The sequence below is a fragment of the Sciurus vulgaris genome (genome assembly GCF_902686455.1).
Source record: "Sciurus vulgaris genome assembly, chromosome: 17".
Lineage (NCBI taxonomy): Eukaryota > Metazoa > Chordata > Mammalia > Rodentia > Sciuridae > Sciurus > Sciurus vulgaris.
Window position 1 is genome coordinate 28,452,205 of NC_136478.1, and position 22,017 is coordinate 28,474,221.

General features: G+C 43.8%; 1 long non-coding RNA gene across 1 annotated transcript in view; it reads left to right on the forward strand.

Moving 5' to 3' along the window:
- Positions 1-11,029, forward strand: part of LOC306647746 — a 31,141-nt gene extending 20,112 nt beyond the window's left edge. The window contains exon 3 of the long non-coding RNA XR_013760151.1: positions 10,550-11,029. This is a non-coding gene — a long non-coding RNA (uncharacterized lncRNA). The remainder of the gene's footprint in view (positions 1-10,549) is intronic.
- Positions 11,030-22,017: the final 10,988 nt, after the last annotated feature.

The window sequence follows — 22,017 nt, forward strand, 5'->3', positions numbered from 1 at the left end:
TTGCAAGATCAAAGTGTTTCTCCTTTTCATTAACAGAAGACCCCTGTTAAAATGCTTCTGTATTATTATCATTTTAAAGTGAGGCCATATGGCCAATGACGAGTTTCTGGCATGTGTGTGGGGACAGGGAAAGGGAGAGGAGAGGAAACTGGCCAGAAAGGCCAGCTTGTTGGCTCCCAAGAGGCCTCAGGGGAACATCTGGCTCTTAGTCTTGCAGGCTGAGAAATAGGATTTTTTTCAGGGCATAGAGAGTCCAATTGATCTTCCAAAGTGGGAGCCCTTTAATCAAGCGGATGCAATCAAGCAGAAAGCTAACATGTCGAAGTACAAGGTTTAGCAACCCTCCTTTTGCCAGGTATCAGGTGAGGAAGGGTAGTTGTTTCATGCATGGAAACCGGTGGGGAAGAGAGGGAAGGATGGTGAGCGTGCACCCAGAGCCAACGGTCTGAAGTAACCCGAATGGTGGATGGCACCCCACGCTCACTGCCTGGTGGGCCTCACGGATGGCGCCCCACGCTCACTGCCTGGTGGGCCTCACAGATGGCGCCCCACGCTCACTGCGTGGTGGGCCTCACGGATGGCGCCCCACGCTCACTGCCTGGTGGGCCTCACGGATGGCGCCCCACGCTCACTGCCTGGCGGGCCTCATGGTCCGGCGGCTTCTGGCTACAGCCCTCTGCTGGAGTGGTGCTCAGGCGGCTGTCATCAGCTTTGGCTTCTGCTGTCACTTCTTTATTTCCTACGCTTTCGGGTGACCAGCCCCGTTCCCTCTGTGGGAGTCCATTAGGTCTGCTCTCACAGAATGCCAAGGCCGGGAGGCTTAGGAACAACTGAAACATGTTTCTCAGTCCTGGAGGTTGAGACATTCCTATTGAGGTCCAAGAGTCTGTCTCCATTTGGTGGAAAGGGCGAGGGAGCTCTCAGGGGACGTTTTATAAGGGCACTAGTCCTGCTGTGAGGCCACCTCCCTCATGACCCAATCACCTCATGGGCCCAGCCTCCTGATGTTGGAGATCAGTTTCAACCTATGAATTTGGCAGGGAGGGCAGCAGACATCTTCGGTCTGTTGGACTCATTGATACATTACTTCTTTAGTTACATCACACCTGTAGCTGGTCTCTGAGACTATGAGCCAAAATAAACCTTTACTCTTTTTTAGTTGATTAGCTCAGGTATTTTGCCACAGTGATGGAAAGCTCTGACTAACACATCTGATTTTTCTGTCTTTGTCCTGTACATGGGGGAAACACTTATGGCTTTAAGAATATTTAGGCCAGACAACACTGAGTCAACAAAACAGTTCGTGTATCAGAGTGCCGCCTCATTTGTCTCGTTTCCAAAGTCTCGGAGCCCCTAAGTAGTGACAACATGTTCTTTCTGTGAGGAGTAGCATATTGGCTAGGGATTGATATCCATGTGTGTTCTCTTTGGTAAGTAGTTTGGCATAGTCAAGGATTGATAATTGAAGTGCTTATTGGGGATGGACATTAACTAAGTGATTGGTGACTGGTCCCTTGGAAATAGACAGCTGTGGCTCAGTTCTGGCTATCTGTCGCCACGGTGGAATTTGGGCCCAGAGTTGCCAGATCTTCTGCTTTTTAAAGAAGAGTTGAACATCTGGATATTAATGTGAAATCTTCTGCTATGGCTTGGATCTAAAATGTCCCCCAATGAGAAGTGTTAACAGATTGGTTGCCAGCCTGAAGTGCAGCCTAGTGGAAGGAAGTTAGGTCACTGAAGGGCGTTTTGGGACCCCAGCTTCTCCTTCCTCTCTTTCTTTCTTTGCTTTCTGGCCACCATGAGATGAGCAGCTCCACCATGTTCTTTCCTCCATGGTGTTCTGCCTTCTCACAGGTTCTCAAATGAGGAAACCAAGTGACCATGCACTGAAACCTCTGAGACTATGAGCCAAAATAAACCTTTACTCTTTTTAAGTTGATTAGCTCAGGTATTTTGTCACAGTGATGGAAAGCTCTGACTAACACATCTGATTTTTCAAAGGTAGAAATTAATTTAGTTAAAAATATTAGGCTGGATACAGCCTAACAAAATACCTCTGCAGTTTGAGTTTCATTCATGACCCATGGGTTATAGTTTCTGGGTATCACAGGAGGCACTGGCCTGGCAGTCTGCCCTTTTGTGTTCTTGTCAAAACTCTCCCCTAAATCACTATGAGGTCTTGGGGAAGGCACCTCCTTTCTTAATGCTCAGATTCCTCTTCTATGAATGAAATGTCAAATGAAATGATCTCTAAGGGTTCCTCTTACTCAGTACTAGTCAGACAGTGTTGATATAACAAAATACCACAGAATGGGTGGCTTAAGCAGTAGGAATTAGTTTTCTCACATATCTGGAGCCTGGAAGTCCAAGATGGAGGTATCAGCAGACTGTCCTGAGACCTCTGAAATGTGCCCACCCTACCCCTGTGTCTTCCCATGGCCTTTTTGCTGTGCACATACATCCCAGATGTTCCTTCCTCTTCTTGTAATGACACCAATCTTATTGGACGAAGGCCCCACCCTTATGCTCTCATTCAACCATAGTTGGCTCCCTGAAATAGTCACACTGGGGATTAAGGTTCCAACATTTGCATTTGGGCAGGAGTGGGGACACGGTTCAGTCTATGTCACAGCCTGAGAGTCTGTACTTTGTCACTGAGGCTAGAACATGACTCCCACTTGACTGTCTCCTCTTGCCCACTCTCCGGGTCCACTCTCCACCTGCCCTGCCCTGGAGAGATTGATCTCTAGGTATAACATCAGTGGACTTTTTTGCCTCTGCCTTTGATTAGGTTTAGCCAGTGGGGAGTCTACAAAGTTATTAGAGGGAAAGAAGATGATAAGGTGGGGAGAACTTCACTCCAAGTTGCCATGGGCTGGCCATGGCCTTCACTGAAGGTCACCACTTCTGTCCAACAGCTTCTCTGTCTCCATATTCTACATCAGGCCTAGGGTGGTGATATCCCTACTGTGGCTTATCCAGGGAAGCAGCACCAAACCCTAGGGCTCCCCTAATCCTGCCACACTCTTGAGAAGTGTCCCTTTATTATGTGTTCCTCCAATCACCCGGTTTGTGGCTGCCAGGACCCTGGCTGATAACTAGAGTGTGCAGGAACCCATCAGCAGGCCTCCCTGTCCACCCCCTCTTTTGCATCTGTCCTCTCCTTGCTCCAGTTTCCAGACAGCTCTGCCTCAGCTTGAGGTTTGGCTGGCTTCCTTCAGGCCACACACTTCTTTCCTGAGGCAAACCACATCATGCCTCTTGTTCTCGGAGTGCATTTACTATTATCCCATCACAGTCCCTTTGGACAAAGGTGAAAAAAAAAAAAAAAAAAGGAGCTAGTTTGAAAATGCAGCCCCCTGCAGCTTGGCTCTGAGCTCTGCCTGGCTCCAGGATGCTAGCTCCCTAACTACCTGCCCATGCAGGTAGGCGTTTCTCCAAGGACATCAGAGTGACGCTTAGCCAGTTCCTGCTCTGGGTCACAGACCTCTGAGGGTGAGTAGATTCCCTCCTTCATCCACAATGTCTACTGACAGCCCCTTCCCACATTTGAAGTTTCAGGTACTGCGCAGCCTATGGACGTAGACAAATATAAATGAATAGGGCAGAGACAGTAATGTGTTCAATATCCAGAGTAGGGGAGGGGAAGACAAATACCTGGATGATGATTGTAAAATAAGATGGAGATGGAATAAAGTTAGCACTGTGAGTCAGTCAGGTGATATGGGTGGGGTGCAGTGGCATGGAAGGTGGTTTAAAGGTAAGAGCCCTGGATTCAGACTGCCTGGATTTGAGTTCTGCTTCACTTCTTCATTGTTTTAACATATTGGTCAAGAAATCTAACTTTTAAAATTCCCCCCCCCATCATCTGTAAAATCGAGGCAGTAATAGGTTGTTTTTGTTGGGAATAAATGACATGTAGTGCCTGTGATGTGTTGGACCAGTGCCTGGCATATTTTAAGTGCTTAATAAATGTTCATACAACTCATTCCTTTCATTGTTACTTAGCAAAGATTGTATAAAGGAATGAGGTTTGTGGTGGCTTTGACGAATGGGACTATTTTGTGTGAAGGGCTAGATCATTTCAGAAGGACAAAGGGGCAGGGGCAAAGGCACAAAGACAAGCATGTTTAAGAATTATTAATCAGTCCAGCTGCTACATGGGGAACATTATTAGGAAAAACATCAGAAAAACGTCAAGAAGGGCACTGGATATCAGGTGAGGGGTCTGTACATACTTTTTTATTCAGTGAAGAGCCATTAAAAACAAGGATTTTAAGCAGGGCTATGTGTATTTAGATAAACTTGAGGAGACATTAATGTGACTGCTTTTTGTAAACTGGGTTGAAGGTGGAGAAAATAGGTGGAAAAGGGTATTTCATGAACCTACTACTATTGTCCACGGAGGTAGTAACAGGACTGCCAGAGGGAAGGTTGATAAATAATAATCAGACTCCCGGTATTCGACAGGACTAGTTTGGCAGGAGGCAAAGCAGCTGATAACTCAAGTGCTAAGAGTCACTCAAATCAGATGACCACACCTAACTTCCACTGAAATGAAAAGGAGCACTTAATCCTAATGTCAATCAAAGGTGAAGTATCAATCACTTTACAAAATCCTGCTTCTAACAGATAATTTTCAGGATCAAAATCACAGAGCCCACCTGTGTTGCCATGTGTGGTGCTGACATGGAGGAGTCAAGCACTGTGTCTTGGAGATGGGGTGGGGCACCATACGTGCACAGACCTTTTTGTGGACAGCCCCATGGAGCAGCCTGAGGCAGAGCTCGAGCAGCTGACGACTGTCATCAAAGAGCACAAGTGCGCATTTGTTCAGCCCCCCTCACAGCTCCTGCCCCGTTCTGACGAAGAAGCCTGCTAACATTTAGTCAGCGTTTTATTTAGAAAGATAGTGCTTTGGCTGGTATTTTCACTTGTGGGAGCTGCTGTCCTAAATGTAGTAGGAAAGTGCCCTGAAACCCACATACCAGACCTGCGGGGAAGGTAGGGAGAAGGCCAGATTATCCCACCTGGAAAATGAAGGCTAGACTATAGTAAGTAAGGATGGGGTCAGAGTTACAAAGTACCCTAGGCTCCCTGACCTCATACCCAGGAAAGATTCATAAAGAATGGTTGGGTAGTGACTTAGTCACGGAACCCAAAGGGAAAGAAACCCAAGTACGTACTCCAGTAAGATCTCTGAGAACTTCGATCTGTTGATGAGCCTTGTGTTGATAGGCTGCAGATTCACATGAAATGAAGAGGATGATTTCCCTGACACAGAAAATGCTGGTGGAGGTCTTTTTCAGAACCAGAGAGTCCGCCACAGAGCCGCAGCCTGGTGAAGCTGTCAGAGTGCAGGAAGACCATCTCCAATGGGGCTGGCCATGAGGAGCTGTCCACGGTGCTGGGGTTGGTCTCCTTGAACCCACCCAGAGGTGTTCTATTAGCTGCCATATGACAGGTGCTGAACCAGGTACTTTGTGCACCTGTGTCTTTTAGCCTTTGTGGCAACCTTGCAAGTGAGTAATGCTATCAATGGCCTTCCTTCTACATACAAGGAAACAACCACTCAGAGCTCGTATTCCACCTTATCCAATGTGAATATCTGAGCAACTTCTTTTAGACATTGAATTTAAGGTTTCCCAGCCTAGGAAGAGAGTATATCTGTCAAACGCCCTTTCTCTGATTTGCTAAAGGTATGTTGTTCCTTTTGGAGGGTGGAGATGGCAGATATTTATACTGAAGGCAACAGAGTTCAAGTCATAATGGAGTATTTAATGAGAAAGATTAAGCATGCATACCCATATTCCACACCACTGATTACAAAGTCGTGTAGAAATTTTAAGTGTGTTGGTTAAAAGAGAAAGAAAAATTAACCCCTCTTAATCAAAAGAAGGCAAATCATAGGCTTTTGTGAAAATCAGCAAGACCTTGTTGCTCTTTAGTAATTTTCTCTTTTCTTTTTCTTGGCTAAAAGATAAAAGACTAAATAGGTTCCAAAACAGAGAAAGTAGAAAGCAAATAAAGACCCATATCCGATTAAATAGGGAGAGATCTTTGCTAGGTCAATTAAAGGAAATAAAGGGAAATTTTTGATGCCAAACATTGCTACGTTTCAGAGTCTAAAACAACATTTGCGCCAGGGAAGAAATTTTGCTTAAAGTCTCATGCTGCAAAAATCCAGAGGGAGAGAAGTATAGTATTTAAGCTAGGACAAGGACTGAGAACCAAGTCAGAGATTCTCACCCTGGGTGTATGGACCCTGGGCCAGGGGAAAAGGGAAGTCCATGGAGGGGTTCTGGGGGTGATATGCATATCTTCGAAAGGTAGGTAAAATGTTGTTTATGGATGTATTTTTACAGGGAGGGACTGATAGCTTTTGAGATATTCTCAAACTGTCTAGGAACATCCATAAGGTAAGAGCTGCTAGTATAAAGTCATTCCAGCAAGTTAAGATTTGGTGAGCAAATAATATAATTATACCTACATATTTACATTTCTGGGTTTGAAATAAGCATCCTATTGAAGTATGGCATTTATGATAATTAAAATTAATGCTTATGTTTGTATATTTTAGCAAAGAGTTCAGGTTTATAGCAAGCACATCTAATTAAGTAGAAATCGTGTGTTGTTCTTTTCAATTGAACGTATTCCTCGAGGGAGTCTATAAAGTGAAGAAAGGCATCAATAAATCAGGAAGAATCTGATGGAACCCATGATGTGGGAAGGTTATCACTCACCTTCCTAAAATTCAATAGTCTTCCCTGTTCAAGACATTCACATTCTAGTGCAAATGCTGGAGGTCACTCTGTGTCCCCATCTATCACTCTGCACCCCCCAGTGTGACCCATTAACAATTGCTGAGACAGGTGATCAGGGAAAACTCTTAAGTGGGGCCCACTCTCCTTTTTGTCCACTCAGCAAAGTTGTTTACAGATCTCTGATGGCCAGATATTTGATTCAGCTTGTCGAAGGTAAGAATCAGGATTCAGATGGATAGGTGAAACCCACAGATTCACCTGGGAAGAAGGATGGATGAGTGCCTATAAAATTTTCTTCCTGCGCTCCAATCCTCTGGGGTTTCTGACTCTTACTATGCTCTTTAAGTCAAAGACCAAGTGTGTGTGTGTGTGTGTGTGTGTGTGTGTGTGTGTGTGTGTGTGTGGTGTGACCACACCAACTTACAAAGGACATTTGATTCTTCTCAAGTGTCTTTGACAGCTCAGTGAGCTGATAAAACCCTGGAAACATGTGCTGTTATTTTGGTAAGGACAGAAAAGTAAGTATAGTTTTGTAATCTCAGAGTTTCTCCTGAGAAGGCCTAAGCTTACTGAAGGCAAAAAGGATAGGGTTCCAGAACCTTCTGAGTGCCTAGGAATGTGGGGATTCCAGACATGAGGAGAATGCGCAGGGCACACACCTCCCTTAGCACCCCTTGAGACAGAGGCAGAGGTAGCAATGACCTGGGAAGTCTGACCCTGTGAACCGAAGCAGGCGCTGGGGCTACAGATTCAGTTGCAAAGAAGTCTGGGAGGACTGCCAACCAGGACTTCCAAAGGGCAGCCATGAAAGTCAGTGCTGGTTCCCAAGAGTGAGGTGTGGGCAGGGGTATTGGGCCCCAGTGTGTCAAAGTGTTGAAATGGGGAGGGACCATGGAGGACACCCAGGACCCCCTCCACAGGGCTCAAGTGTACAATGCAAGCCAGACTGGGACTAGAACCAAGGGTCCCTTTGCCACTGCCTTGCTTGAATCAGGTGTGACTCCCTACTCCCTTATTTTCACTCCCCTACCCTGACTCACAGGAAAGGAGGCCAAGAGCTGCTCATGACTTGTGTCATTTCCCCAGTGCAGAGAACCTTTAAAGTTGTTATTCTGGGCTGACCACAGTCTATTAGGAGGTCAGTGGATGAGGGACTAGCTCAGTTTCATGGCTATTGTGGTGGATGTGTGGCAATAAGTAGGAAAGAGGACATGTGCTGAGATGTGTGACATCATTCAGTCATCCCAGCATCCCCACGTGGTAAGCACTGTCAGTTTTCCTATGTTATGTTTGAGGGGACCCATGAACAGAGATGTTAAATAATCTGACATCACACTGATAATGGTAGAACTGAGATTAAAACCCAGACTTTGAAGTTCCAGGGTCTATGTTATACGCACCTGGACTTTTGGAACAAGAATTAGGCTTTTCTTCTTCTCTCTTTTTTTTTTTTTTAATCAAATTCAGCTTTGCTCTTGCTTACACAAACTGTCACCAGTTTAAAGGACAAAGGAGGAAAATGTTTTTGGGACATGTGTTAGGAGGAACATCAAAAGGGGTGGTTCAAAGTAAAATTGCTTAAGATTCCATTTCACCATGACTTCCTCCAAGTCAGGAGTGAAGAGTGATGTGCGTCCTAGCAGACTTCCTCATTTCTTCTTTGAATTCTATCTGGAAACCCAGAAATAGAGAGAGAGAGAGAAAGAGAGAGAGAGAGAGAGAGAGAGAGAGAGAGAGAGAGAGAGAGAGAGAGAGAAAAAGAGAGAGAGAGAGAGAGAGAGAGAGAGAGAGAGAGAGAGAGGGGTGGTTTTCATGGTGCTGTCTCAATTGATGTGGGCAAGGAATGGCAACCCCAAGGGGTAGAGGGGCATCATTCCAGAAGCAGCATGGGGACACACGGCCTGGTGCTATCAATGGTGTCTTTCTTCCTGGACCTCAACCCCCAAGATGGTAAGCCCTTGTTGGTGTATAGGAAAGTGTATCTCAGTACTCAAACCTAGGGATATGAGGACCAGATTCTTACAAAGTTTCATGTAGTCTTAAATAAAATGGCTGTTTTCTTCTCAAATTAAAAAGCTGAGAGTACTCAACTTGTAAGTCAGTGAGTTAGTAATTCATTTTATCATGAGCTTCATGGTTTCTTGCTTAGAGTAAAATATAAGCTCTTAATGAGCTATTTAAATATTAATGAGAAGCTGAACAGTGTTTTTCCAACCCATTGAAGTAAATTTATGATGAAGTGAAATGAAGTTACATTACATTCCACAGAAGGGAGAGGAGAAAATCTGATGAAGAGGTTTCCCTTTCGGAGTGAATTCTGACAGTGTTTTATGCAAGAGGCTGTATCTATATGTATTGCATTTAAGCTGGGAATAATCAAGTTTGACCTCAGGAATGGGAGATATAAGGAGAAAATAGAGGTCATGGTTTCCAGGTGCCCTGAGGAAAAGTCAAATATCTAGTGACCTGAGGTTTGATCTTACTCTTTTGTCTTGCCCAGCACCAGCAAAACATTAAGATCATTAGAACTTGTCAACTTCATGGATGTGTTTGAAGTTGATGACAGACATGTGAAAATCAGGTCCCACTTCACTCCTTTTAGCCACTTCACTGAACATGCCCCTCTCTCATAGAATCATGACGTGTCAGAGCTTAAAACATCCCCAGAACACCTCTGCATTCTGCATGTGGAGAAACCGAGGTTCATTGAGAAAGAGTGACTTACCCAAGTTCGCACTATGGGTTACCAGCACAGGTAGGAACTCAGCTCAGCTGACACACTCAGGGCAATACCTGTAACTCTTGCCCAGCTCCTGCTTCAGCTTTTCCCTGAGATTGAGATAGGACTGATTCTTTCCCCCATTAACTCTGAGCTATGGTCGTGTTCTCCCACCTAACGCCTTCATGAGCCCATTAATATCAATGGGTGGTGAGAGTGCAGACTTCACCACTGTTCCTAAATGCATTGGTGGCTGCACTCTGTGCACAGAAAGACGTGCACTCTGAATTCCTTGGAGATTCAATTAGGCTTTGTTCTTTCATTCCTTGGTCTCCAGTATCTTTGCAGAGTAGTGAACTTGCAGCTTGGAACAATTGGTGACCAGTCTGTAGCAAACAGTGTGGATCACAATGACCCTGGACTTTGGAGGTATATTGACAGTGCAGCTCAGAGGCTGCTACCCAAAGAGAGCTGGCAAATGGCCAGGTCCTAGCCTACCTAGCCAGATCTACTGCTCACAATTCTCTTTGGAGAGCTTTACTTTCTAATCGAATTGAAGAACTTTCTTGTGCTTCTCCTGCCTATATAGGCTGTCTTGCCTTAATGACTGTGACTATACCATTCTCATTTTCTTGAATGCCTTCGCACCCAAATACACATGTATTCAAATCCTACCCACCTGACCCACCCAAACTCAAGTAGTTGTGCTATTTTTTTGTAACATATCAATGACTTTGATGAGATATGGTGTATGCGTGGGCTGGTTCTGATCCAGTTTGCTCTGCCCCAGGGCATCTGGCACCCTGCCTTCCCGGGAGGTGTGAATAAATGAACAAATGATTAAATAAATAATTGAAAAGAAAAAGCATCCTTCCTGGAATCTTTCACCAAATCAAGGACCACAGAAACTGAAATTTTATTGTCATCTCACTTTTTAAAAAAAGTATTTTAGAATGTTCCTTTTTTTCTACTTTGCAAACCATCCCAAAATTTGGTGTCTTCAAACACCAGGTTATGTGGACTGATGGAGAACACCTGGGTGTTTTCCACTTGAACTCTCTTGCAGTTTTAGTGATATGGAGGCTGTGGCTGGATTCATCTGAAGCCTTGACCGGGCTGGATGGATGAGATACACTGGAGGTTGCTGCCAGCTGTTGGACTATCAACACTTGTCAACTGAAGGGACCACCAACACGGGGCCTTACCAATTGGCTTGGGCTTCTCACAGCATGGCAGCCGTGTTCCCAAAAGAAGCATCCTATGAATGAGGATTCCAAGAGAGACAAGAGCAAGCCGAAGGCTTCTTGTTACCTAGTCTTGAAAGCCCTCGAATGCCATTTTCACCGTATCTTATTGGCCAAGATACAAGGGGAGGAAGTAGCATACACATACGGCGAAGGAAGGCATTGGCAGTGGCCATCTTTGGAGACTATCCAGTTACAAGCAAATAAATTATTCTGGGGGACCACCCACCTCTGCAGCACCTTCCTTCAACAGGTAAGTTGATGCACTGCTGTGACTGGGGACAGTTCCAGCTCTTGGTATATTTTGGGGAGTAGGTGGTAGGAGGAAGAAGAGAGAAAGACTGAGTAATTTGAGATAATGGTTAAAGAATTAGGCCTGGGAGAGATAATGCAGGATATAAAATGAAGAGATTAGGGAAATGGAGTGGGAGGATGAGTGCTGGAGAGAAACTTTGCCTGGTTCTTTTATCAGCTGGCTGGATGTTGGAGTGGGTTGGAGAGGAAGGCAAGCACAGTTGAAAATGTTTTAGTTATTTAAGTCACATAAAATTATAATGAAGATAATTTTAAAAGAGGAAACAACAACAACAAAGCCCCCCACCCACAAACAAAAACAACCAACATCCTGCCAACTGGACACAACTGTGTTCATTTTTCTTTTCAATCTTAATTCCTTCTATGTAAGTTTTTACGTCTCCAGCATCATCCTGGGTTCTACACTTTTCACTGCAATTGTTTCATAAATACTACCCCAATGTGAGCTGCTACCTTGGTTCACATTGTGTTAGCACCTTCATCCCATCCCAGCTGGGGGAGATGGGTGATGGGCCAAGGAGCTCAGCACAATTAGAGCAGGAGACTTAGGTTTCCTGGGGTGCCTCCTCCACTGGTGATTGACAGAGCCTCTGGGGAAGCTGAATTTGGCCCCTCCCACACTCTGGGGAACTGTCCCTGCCCTGGCTGCCCTACCAGGGATGAAACCCTCGGGTGCTTCCTGAATGTTTACAGCTGTCAGCAGGAAACACTATTCCTTTAAGCAGGGAGAAAAGGTGAATTCTACCCCGCTTCTCTCTTCAACCTTTCAAGGATCTTGTTAGTTTCTTAAAACTATTAAGCGAGGACACAGAGGTTTAGATTTCTTGTCCCTGCAAAGACTTATGTTTCTTCCGGGAAGGGGGATTTAATTTTACTGCGGTGGCAATTTTTCATCACAAGAATCTGCTTACTTCTTTTTTCTGATATTGAGATGCCAGGTTTGGCACATTCTGGGCAGATGGAGGGCATCCCCTGCTTTCTGCAATGTCATCTGCTCCCCTTTTATTTCAATACCATTTATTCTTCAAAGCCTCTTCACTTTATTCTGTGTCTTCCTTGACTACTTCCCTGGCCTTTTGTAGCCATGCTTGAATTTTGGATGTTTGAAAACCTTAACTGTTTGCTCCTAGTCATGTTCTCCTAAAAGGCAGCATGGTGTCATAAACAGATGCTGGAAACCTGGATACTCCAGATCTTGTTCCATTGCTAACCACCTGCACGACCTTGGTTAAGTCTCTACTCCCTGGGCTTCAACTTCTTCAGTTTTAATATGAAGAGCTGATCTCTTTTGTTCCTTCCTCAGTTTATGATCTGAGTCCTTTGACCTTTGGGGTCACCCTTGCCCATCATTCCAGAGACTCTGAAAATTTGTCTTGTCAATTCAGGCTCATTCCCCATAATGTCCTTGAGTCGTCTTGCTCATAAGACATAATCTTGCTGAAGACATTGTGGAAATGTGCATTGTTATTGAAAACATGAATTGGGTCTCCTCCTGCCCTACCCATGCTTATCTGTCTCTTTCATCCAATAAGTAGACTTCAGACTCTGTTCTTTCTTGTGGTTGATGCTCTGAGTCTCTGATTATGATAAAGTGCAGCAAATGGAAGCATACTTTCTGAAGGCTGTACTTCAAACACTCTATTAAGGCAACATGCCACATACCAATCCCAGTAGAATGCCCACAAGCCAATTTGGTTCTCCTTTGATGAGGCAGAGATGCAAGGCAATAGCTGCTCCTCTTGGAGGGAAAAGTGATTGGCTGGAGGGCTGCTGAGCTCCTGCTATCTCCATCACCAGAGCATGAAGGACCATTGCAAGGACAAGCTGCCTGTCCTGGGAAGTCCATGTGTGCTCAGTCCAAAATTGCTCAAGATTTTGTTGTGCTAAAAAAGATGCTAGGAGAAGTATTGAGGAAGATGGACAGGATTTGGTTTTGAATCAGAAATGCCAGAGATTTCCAAGGATGTTTTTAATGTCTTAAAATGTGATCTATTTGGGGGGAGTTTACCATTATGGTTAACCAGTGGACCGCAAACACGAGACCCTCCTCAATACCCAGTCACACCCCACCTGCCCTCAAGACTAACTGCTACCACAGTCCCTCTTTCTTCCACCCTGGGCACCGCCCCCCCACTTCCCTGACTCTTGGATTTCCCTTATGCTCTTTCCTGGGCTTGGAACTTTTTAGCCCAAATGACCTTCATCAACATTTTATATTCACTCTTTTTTGAGCAAAAAGCCAACCAACCAACCAACCAACCAAAACCAAAACCAAAACTTCAATGATGCCTTTACTATGGACTTTAGCATCTGATGATTTAGGATTTAATCCCAACTAAGGAAGGTTACTTGACTTCTCCAAGTAGCCTTAATTTCCTCATTTATAAAATGGAGCAAATGATGCCTGCTTGCCTGGAGGTACTGAGAACTCCATGAGATGGTACTGAACTGAACACCTAACAGAGACCCAGGGAGTGGCCTTCGTGGTCCCTCCCCTTATGTGTGTTTTTGATGAGCAGTAATTGAGCTGCTTTGCTTTGGATGTGGTTTGTCCTCAAGGGATCGTGTTGAAAGCCTCGTCTCTGCAGTGTGGCAATACAAGGAGGTGGTGGAACCTGAAGGAGGTGTGGCCTAGTGGAGGGTGGTTAGGTCTTTGGGGACACTACCCTCAGAGGAATTCATTCTGGTCTTGCAGAGTGAACTATTTTCCCCAAGAAGGAGTTATTATAAAAGAGCAAGACCAGCCCCTCCCTGGTGTCTGGCTTCCTGTTTCACCATGTGCCTGCTCCTCCTTTTACACACACTCCTGCCATGATGACATCTGCCATGTTGTGATGGAGCCAAGGGCGGGGGTAGGGGGCTCACCAGAGGCTGAACCGATGGGGCCGCTCGATCTTAAACTTTCAATTTTCAAAACTGTGAACTAAATAAACCCCTTTTCTTTGTAAAATTTCCAGCCTCAGGTATTGTGTTATATTTTATCTCACTGCCAGATAGAATACATCTTGAAGATAGGAATTATTTGCTACTCCTGTTTATCCCATTCAATGCCAAGCACAGAGCTTGGTATAGAACAGATTCTTAATATTTTTGGTTCAGTCATTTTGGTAAATGACTATGTCATTTAACTTGCCTTTTCCTCCAGATTATACTTAATAAAGACAGGAGAAAGTCAATGTTCCAAAAAAACAGGGCAAGAGCTGCCTACATTTGTAGGCCACATTTTATCAAGAGTGCAGCTTAGGGGTCTTGCCTCTTAAACTGTAAATTCCAGGGAGGAGGAAGGGGATTGAAACCATGACCTTTTATGTGTGCTTTCAGTATTTAGCGCTCTGCAGGGCACTTGCTGAATATTTAAGTGTGTTGCTATTCATGATAAAAGCTTGTAGAGTGACAGATCTAGGAGCAGAAAGGCAACTCAGTAATGGATTTCATCTTAGACAAATGCGGGAGAAAGCCTGCCTAAGGGTTGTTATTGCCCTAACTTTTCAGCCCCATCCTGCAATCTTGTTCTGCCCACACAAGTGCTGCTCCAGAGTATCTGAGCATCTTTTTGAGGATAAGTCTGGGGTCTTACTCCTGACAGTGGTGGGAGACACCTGATGTTGGGCAGTCCCTCTCCTGGCATGCCAGGGTAAGGTCCACTGGGCAGGAATTCTCTACATTGCCCTGAGTAGTAGCCCAGCCTAAGAGGGAGTTGTCTCCTGAGCTGACTTTGTGACCCTGGCAAGATAAATGAAGCTGAGGTCACCAGGGGCAGCACAGCATGAACTCATGGTCAAGAACACAGACTGGAGTCAGACTTTCCCCACCTGTAAGATGGGGGCGACAGTTGGAGTGCCAACTTTATAGGTTTATTAGGAGGATCAAAGAACTAACAGGTAAATTACCCAGAGCTCTGCCTGGACCCTAGTGAGATGATAACAGTGTTGGATGTTGTTATATTAGAGCTGTAAGGAGGTTCTCAAAAACTAAGAAAACCCACGTATCTTGAGTTGCTTTTGTGTCTCAACTTGGCTGATTCTCCTCTGCGTGCTGTGAGGGGACTCTCCGGGTGGAAAGGGGGAACTTTTGCAGTAGTTCAGGTAGGAAGTGAAGGTTGAGGTGACAATGGGGAAAGAGGAGATATGTTTGGAGAAACTCACAGCAGTTCCATGTGGAACTGAAGAAGAACCAGGCTGGCTTCCAGGTGACCAAGACGCAGGATCTCTGGGTGGTGATGCCTTAAATGAGACAGGGAACACCATAGAATAAGAGGTTCATGTGGGGAGATGAACTTGAGAAGCTTGCAGAATATTGGGATAGCAGCGGGGGTGTCCAAAAAGTATTCATATTGAGATTTGGGTGTTTTGGATAGAGGTTCAAACAGAGCTATAGATTTTAGGAGTTACCAGCATTTGTGATGAATGCCATGAGAGGCAGGAAGATTCTCCAGATAACTTCCTATGAAATACCCCATTTCTAGTTCATGGTCAGATCATAAACACTTCATGCTTTGTGGGGTATGAGGTCCCTGTTGCAAGTACTCATGCTGTTTTAGTTTGAAAGCAGCCATAGACTATGTATCAATGAATGAAAGAACTGTGTTCCAATAAAACTTTATTTACAAAATCAATAAAATATTTGCTTACCCCTGTGCCAGACCAGTGTCTTACACATATAATAAATGTGTAATATATAATAAATATGTAATAAATATTTGTTAGATTGATCTACTTGTTTCAGAAATTGAAGTTCGTGCAGATTTTTTTCAACAAATTAAATTATTAGAGCCTCAAATTTTTGCTAATGACATACAAATACACCACAAAAACAGGTTAGAGGAAGGACGTTAGGAATGCTGCGGCCATACATAAAACGAGCTACCATGAATTAGAGATATACTCTTGTGTTGCAAACTATCCAGCTGGAAACCTTTTCTGAACCAAAAACTAGGCCCTCAGCCAAGTTTGATAAATCAGACTTGTAGATTCAGGCCCAGGTGATGAGAGAACCACTGGATTTTAACCCCCTGAGGACTGGGGCTGGTGGAAGAGAGACTTCAGAGTCCAGGAGAGCGCTGTTAGAACCCTCCGGGACCCTGGACAGCATTCTTTGCAGGTCTGGGAAATCGACTGCAAAGGTATTAAATAATTAAGAAACTGTCCAGGAGTATTTGTGGCTTTCATTGCCCAGAAGCGGCTGGTGGTAGGAAATGGAACATTTCCGGTGGGAGAAAATCAAAAGAGTAGATGAGGAATTGAAGCCATGTGAGGGAGTGGTCATTCTGCACTCAGGAAGCTGGTCATAGAAAATGAGAGTGTGAAAGAGAGGAAGAGGGAGGGAGGAAGGGAAGAGAGAGAGAGAGAGAGAGAGAGAGAGAGAGAGAGAGAGAGAGAGAGAATCTTTCCTCCAAACAATAGAGTGGTAGAACAGATTGTAAGTAGTAGTAATTAAAATAATCAATACAAGATACAAGGATGGAAGGTTTCAGCCACTAAATTATTACTAACACCCTCTCCTCCAGGATGTTCCCCGCTCCTTCCTGTCTTATACTTTTCATTGGTCAATCAATCCATCAAAATCTATCTTTCACTTTTTAATTTTTTTATTTTTCATTATCAGGGTTTGAATCCAAGGGTGCTTCACCACTGAGTCACATCCCCAGACCTTTAATTTTTTTAATTTTGAGACAGGGTCTTATTAGGTTGCTTATAGCCTTGCTAAGTTGCTGAGGCTGACTATGAACCTGAGATCTTCCTGCCTCAGCCTCCTGAGCCGCTGGAATTATAGGTATGCACCACTCAGCTCAGCTTATCTTTTGTTTTTGAAGTCTGACGCTACATGGTTCGAACTTGTCCACCTTCCTGGGGACAATTCCAGGGTCCTAGTTGTCAGGTAATGGAAGAAAAATCTAGAGAGAAGATTTGCATTTGACCAAAGAGAACGTTCAAGAGGCAGAAGAAACCCAGGGTTTCTGGGTGATCCAGATAATTGAGATACATAGTATCTATATTGCAGTGATGGCAGAAGTTGCCTCTGTGTGTGTGTGTTTATGTGTGTGCATACACCTATATACACACAAACATCTATGCATGTATGTACACATGTGAACATGTACGTGAATATACATGTTTGTGTCCACACATACATAGCTATAATTGTGTGTGTAAGTATGTATAATGTGTATAATATGTAAATATGTATATAATGATGAACATTATTTAAATGCTTGAATTGGTGGCTGGCAGGTCCCATACCATCTGAATTGTCCAAACTCATTCAGGGCAGTAAGAGTTCACATACAGAATGAGGACAATTCTGCATCCATTTCCTGAGTTAGACAGTATTTGTAATAGCAAGGACTAAAAGCAAGACCATATTTAAAATATCAAGATATTTAAAAAAGTAAAGATTTAAAACATCTTTATGTTTGGGCCCACTCTCCAAAAGGGCAACCCATGCTGCCCCTGAGCAGGGGCGGTTGATCCCACTTCAATCTCAGCCCACTCTATCCAGTTACTGTGGGTTCACCTGGGCTGCTTCTTCCACTGTGGGAAGACATTTGCTTCCTGTGACTTTCGTGCTCAAGCCTATCTCTTCCACTTTGGCATCTGTGCTTTCTAGAACTCAAGTTCAATCAGACCACATCTTTCTATGGGCTCCCCAGTTCCTAAAAGCAAAGCTTAAGCCTCCTTGTTTTCCATCATCTGCATGGCCTCCTCTTTCCTATCACTTCCTTCCACATTCTCTATAGTCCGACCTAATTCTTCTAGACAGTGCCTTTTTTTCTCACCAAGCCATTACAAATGCATTTCCTACCAATACAAACACCTGGAGGCTGTCTGTCCATGCTTCAAGACCCAGCTACCTCCACTGTGAAAACCTGACTGCCCTACATTCCTTTCCCATGATTCCACAGGACTGTGCCTGTACTTCCATAGTATGACACTTATTTTCTGCATTATAATTGTTTGGACACTGGGTTCGGAGTTATTTCTAAGTTGAAGCCTAGATCTTCTGCTTCCTAGATGTGTGGCTTTTGACAAGTTACATTGGGCCTCCAGAGTAAGTCCCTTGGGCCTCAGTCTTATAATCTGGAAAGGGTAGATTTTTCAGAATTCCTATTCATAGGGTTGTTGGGAGGTCTTGATGCAATTATGTGTATCTATGGGTTTACTTAGCACAGTGTCTAGGACATAGTAAGTATTTAATAAATTCAAGCTTTTCTTTTTCTCCTCCACTTGACCTTGAGCTTGTAGAATCCTGGAACATGACTTAAATATGTTGATAACCCAAATGCCTAGTTGTATGACTAATGCATGACTGGTGTCAGTTTTAAGTTGCTAGTAATGAAAACACAATTTGATATGAAGTAGAAAATAAGTACATGTTTGGTTGAATGATGTGGTGGGTTGAATTTTGGTTTCAATTTTCCACTGTCTGTAATATATATCCTTACCTTATAGTAGGCAGAGTGAACTTCATTTTTGACTTTGGGATTGGCCACTTAACTTGCTCTTGGTAGCAGACTCTTTGGGAATACGATTCAGAGTCTTAAGATGTCTTAGGTGACTGGGTTTACCTTTTGTGTGTCTGTCATTGCTATAAGAAAGATATGCCTTGGATGCTAGTTCCAGAAGAATAAAAATTATGTCAAGTGGATCTGAACCCAACCCCTGACCTGCAGTCCAACCTAGATGAGTTCAGTCAAACTTGAACTAAACTCTAACCCATTAAGTTATGTGGTGGTTTATTCCACAGGAAAAGTTGTTACACATGCTTCTCTTATTTTGTACTCTGGCTTTAAGGACTAGGCACTTGCACTTGGAACAATCCAATGCACCCAACTTTCTGATTCAATACATGATAGGGAAAATGTAAAGGATGTCAGTGCTGAAAGATGGGCATGAGGTAGATCATGAAAAAAAAAATACTGAAATTCAAGTCTGATGAGAAGTGATGACTGAGCTTCCCTTTCTGAGTTTTATTTGCAGATCTGAATGATGAGAAGTCCTTCAGTAGTCAGAGTGAGGATGGAACTTTTTATGACTGCCCTTGCCAAACCCATGCTCCTAGAATTTCTCTACTGGGAGGGACTCTCAGAGGTTGTCACTAGGCTCAGCCTTTTGACCCTTGCACAGATGTGTTCTCCAGCATTCCTGACAGAGCTGTCCAATTTAGTTACTTACCTGCTATGTGACCATGGGTAGGTACAAAGATTGGCATTTCGGAGTCAGATATTCTTGTTTTGGGATCCCAGCATTGTGACCTTCAGAGTTTACTCATTTCTGGATCTCGCTCTTCTGCTAGAAAACAGAGACGATTTGAGTGCCTACCTCATAGAGTGGCTAGGAGTGCTCCCTGGACTACAAAATGGTATTTCTGGTATAGCATCTGGCACCAACCATAATGGCTCCCTTCCCTTTGGAGCAGCACAGAATACATTACCTCTCTGCTGTGAGAAAACTCATCTCTACAAAGAGGGAGGGAAGAACCTAGCTGAGCTCCAACTGGGCCCTTCGGTGTCCAGTCCAGAAGCTGAGCCTACCAGCTCCCAGCTCATTTGATGGAGCATTTCAATTTTAAATTGTAAGTTGTCAGCACATTTAAATGTCCCAGGTCCAGGAAAACATCAGAGGAATTATTGACTGCATTATTGATCTAATCAGATAGTTTTGTGTATATCATGGGTCCATAAAATTCTGGGGTCCCTGTCATCTTTAATAACACAGACTCTCAGTGTAAGCTTAAGTAGAAATTACCACCCTCTATCAAGGTAGGATATAGAAGAGCAGAGATGGATTAGCGTGAACTAAGTGGATGCAGGACAGGTAGGGGGAGAGATTTGCTTGCAGTTTCTAAGTGAGCTGGATTATGAACGTATAAGGAAAAAAAAAAAAGGCATGAAAGGTTGGGTAGGTAAGGAGTGCCTTAAATAACATTTAAGTTTAGAATCTGAAGGCAATGGGGAGCCATTAAAAGTTTTGAGAAAGAAAATAGTATGTTCAGAGCTTTGCTTCGGGAAGATTACTCTAACAAGAAGGTGAGAATGGATTGCTTTGGTAGGGGGCAGAACAAGCAGAGACAGGAGAGTACTTAGGAGTTTATTGCAATTGTCTGGACAAGAGGTGATAAAGGTTGTGCTTGGGCACTAGAAAAGAGAACAAATAGGAGACAGATTGCAGTCCAAAGTGTACAGGACTTATCGACTGACCAGGGAAAGAGAGAGCAGAGGATGATTCAGGTTTTCAGCACAGGGGAAGCATCTGAGTTGTCTAACTTAATGTGCAGGAAATAGAATGTATGTATCATTACCAGGTTTTACTCTTTATTCTTTTTTTCCTTTTCAAAAAAATTTGTTCTTTTTAGCTAGATATGAAAGTAGAGTGTATTTTGACGTATTACACATACATGGAGTATGATTTATTCTAATTAGTGTCCCATTCTTGTGGTTGAACAAGATGTGAAGTTATACTGGTCGTGTATCCATATATGAGCCTAGGAAAGTTATGTCCAATTCATTCCACTGTCTTTCCTATTCCCATCCCCTCTTGCTTCCCTTCCTTCTCGTTTGTCTAATCCAATGAACTTCCATTCTTCCTTCACCGCCCCTTATTGTGTGTCAGCATCCCCGTATCAGAGCGAACATTTGGCCTTTGGGTTTTTGGGATTGTTTGATTTCACTTAGCATGATAATCTCCAGTTCCATCCATTTACTAGCAAATGCCATAATTTTATTCTTATTTATGGCTGTTACTCCTTATTCTTAATGCATCTGTAGGTATATTTATATAGTTCCTTCTACAGATGGAGCAGTGGACAATAAGTCAATAACTTAATATCACACACACACACACACACACACACACACACACACACACACACAGTTGCATTTCAATCTCTACTGACCTGACATGTATGTGAAGAGGGTATGGTGAAATGAGGGTATAAAGCTTTCTAACTTCATCAGAAAAATCAGTTTTCACACTTGGAGAGTAGGGATTATAAGTCAGGACTCTGAGTATATTCTATTTTATATTATTAGTATAAAAAATATACTAATATTATACTACTGATAATGGTCACTGCAATTCACTGAGTGTCTATGTCCTGATGCCTCTTATACATCACATCAATTGTCCTCACAACAAGCTGTGAGACGGACACTGCGAGGGGCCCTCCCTCCAAGCCATTCTCAACTCCCTCCTCCCTTGCTTCCCACCATAAAGACTGGCCTCCCTCGCAATAAGTGTGGCCGCAGAACCCAGTCTGGACAATGAGAACATTAATGGCATCTCCTTAGAGAGTCTAAGGTAAGACAGTGACTTCCTAGCAGAAAGAGCAGTGTAGGAGGAAACAACTGGCATGCCTTTGTCTCCTCCATCCTGGTTTGCCGTGGTGGGTGTGGTGCTCAGAGCTTTGACTTCAGTTTTCAACCACAGATGACCAACAGGAAGATGAAAAGTCAGTGGCCCTAGATACGAGCCAAGAACAGAAAGACTGTGACCTCAGTGACCATGTCGGGCCACTGAGCCAACCTCAGAATTCTTATATCCAGGTTTTCTGTTAAGTACTTGAGCTACTCTTGGTGGTGGTGCTTTTTTTTTTTTTTTTTTTTTTTTTTCTCTTTTTTTCTTTTTCAGTTACTTGCAAACAAACACAACCTGATGTTCAGTGGCTTGGCCAGGGCCAGACAAGGAAGTGGCGGAACTGGGATTCACACCCAGGTCTTCCTGGCTCCAGAGTGGTGCTGTTAACTGCGTATGGTCTAACAAGAAAGATATTTGATCTTTGTCCCTGGTTCCTGATACAGAGTTCTCCAAGCCCTTGGAATTTCCTGGGTGATAAGGGTGAAAGGGTGATTTACCTCTTGGTGGGTCCCTAGTTTCAGGATTGGGACTTGTTGTCAGAAAGATGAAACCTTGATTAGCAGCTGAGAACTTTCAACCTCACCCCTAGCCTCCCAGGAGAGGAAAAGGGATGGAGATTGAAT